The following is a 2,366-nucleotide window of genomic DNA, read 5'->3' on the forward strand; positions in this document are numbered from 1 at the left end:
TTCTGTTTTGTTTTGTTTTTAGTAGCTGTACAGATTTAATATTTTCAGGGCAAAGACATCAACTAATACAATGGGGCAAATTGTAGGTTGCCCATTTCAGGAAAACTTTTTTTTTTTTACAATGTTGAGAGAAAGGATGTTTATTATTGTGACTTGACCATAAATTGTAATTATCAATTATAAAAGTTACATAAATGCAGGCTGATCATCTTTAAAGTCTCAAAAAGCCAAATATGAATAAAGGACAGACAATAAATTCAACTGAAAAAAGTTTTGACTTAATTCTTTTACATGTTATATGAAATCTTAGGAAGAATCATTGCAATAATTATTCAAAGTAATATTAAAGGTAACACAAGAGATGTTTGGTCTTAAATGTAAATTTAAATGTATAGTGTCTACAATAATAGATCAGAGCAAAAGTATATCTGCAATTTCTAACAGAAAAAATAAGTTAGTTTGCAAATACTGTATTATTTGTAAGAAAGCAGATCAAGGATAAAATATTGGATAGTCTTATGAACCAGGACAACTTTTAAAGAATAGTATTTCAGGGTAGTTAAAATGAGCCACAATAAAGGTCTATGCATATAATTAAATTGTTTGTTATACTGAAAGCCAGTACAGTTGATCCCCGAACAATGCGGAGGTTAGGGGCGCCGACCCACTGGACAGTCGAAAATCCACATATAACTTCAGTCAACCCTCTGCATTCGCAGATTCTCAACCTTGGGAAAGAAAATACTGTTTTTGATCCATGGTTGGTTGAATCCATGTATGCAAAACCTAGGAATACAGAAGGCAAACTGTGTATTTATTGAAAAAAATCCACATATAAATGGACCCAGTCAGTTCAAACCTGTGTTGTTCAAGGGTCAACTGTATTTTTATTTGTAGTTTACAAATCAAAACATAACAAATAATTATACATCAGTATTGGTAGGAATACCAAATATTATTTCACAACTGCCACTATGTGTTTCTTCTTCTCTAACGCAATCGGCACAGATCCAGGCTTGCTATGTTTGAGATGATTCACTTCTTTTCGTCAATGAGATTCTTTCATGATGTGCTGTTCTTGAATCTCATAGATTTGCATCTGATAGATTTTGGTAGATGGCGGTGACAAGTAATTCATTTTATATGAGGATGATATTGAAATTTCTCCTTCAACTTCTGGTTATAATTTTTGACTACTTTTTCTCTTGATGTAAGCACACCCAGTTTTTCAGAAGAATTAGCTTTACACAGAAATGTTCATTTCATCAGATCTACACATAATGTACTTGCTATCAGAAGTCCATTTTACACAGATAACGTGTTGCATTCTTTTTGTGTGATAGACTTCCCTGCTTCTGCTTTAATCCACAGGAAAGATTCAAATAGATTTATCAAAACTGGTGGACACAAACTCCTTCCCAGTGGGGGCATAACCCACATCAAGTACTGTGGAAACATGATCCATGTGGACCATTACAGGAGTGTCCAGTGCATGCATGTCAAAAGTATGTAAGTTGTAATCTTCATTTGCTGCAGTGAAAATGAAAGCTTCCATTGGGTTCCAACAAATTGTATTTCTTCTCATGTCTAAGATGACCTTTCTCAGAGGAGTAGCTTGCCCCATATCATATAGTACTATGTTCCTGTCAGAAGCACAACTTCCCAAGAGAAATGTCTCAACTGGATTAAACTTAACACTACTTATACTGTCAAATCCCCAGGTTCATCCCAAATGTCTATTTGCTGTCCACGTGTGTCAAAAACACCTTCTTTCCAATAATGATCAATTCCTGTATACATTGTCTTCCCTAATATTGTATGCAATGGTTCTTCCTCTTCTCCAAAACCTGGTCCATCCATTTTCCACTGCTTCACAGTTTTGTCATCACCAACAGTAAAAAAAGGAAGTCCCACAAAAGCGAGTACATATTCCGCACACAAAACCTTCATGTGCTTGTATTTTAGGATAGTTTCATTTAGTCAAGTTCCAAATTCTAACTGCTCCATTACATGCCCTAGAAAGGACAATAGCCAGGCTCTTTGGATGCGTTGCCAAGCAATTGACTCCATCTCGGTGACCATCTAGAGAAGCAAGGAATGGTTTTGCAAATACGTATTCCAGTTTGGTAGCATTTAAAGCTCTTATGCATTCTTGTGGGACCTCAAAAGGATGTAAGGTAAGATCATAGTTTCTTGAAATTCACTGTAAGTCCATCTTGGTTTCACAGACATAGTTGTCTGGGTTTCGGCTCAGCATTTTCACCTTCATCTTGGGAGCCAGTTCTCCCCAACTCCACGAGTCTTTCCCTCCAGGTCTGGTTATCGCCGCCTCCTCTGGCGAATTCTCTCAGGAAAACTTTTAAGCC

The 2,366-nt window shown here is 36.2% G+C and overlaps 1 pseudogene; it reads right to left on the minus strand.

Moving 5' to 3' along the window:
* Nucleotides 1-955: 955 nt before the first annotated feature.
* On the minus strand, nucleotides 956-2,366 carry LOC109434264 (DDB1- and CUL4-associated factor 13 pseudogene; annotated as a pseudogene).

This window comes from Rhinolophus sinicus, chromosome 7 (assembly GCF_057876585.1).
Source record: "Rhinolophus sinicus isolate RSI-liver-muscle chromosome 7, RSI-T2T, whole genome shotgun sequence".
Lineage (NCBI taxonomy): Eukaryota > Metazoa > Chordata > Mammalia > Chiroptera > Rhinolophidae > Rhinolophus > Rhinolophus sinicus.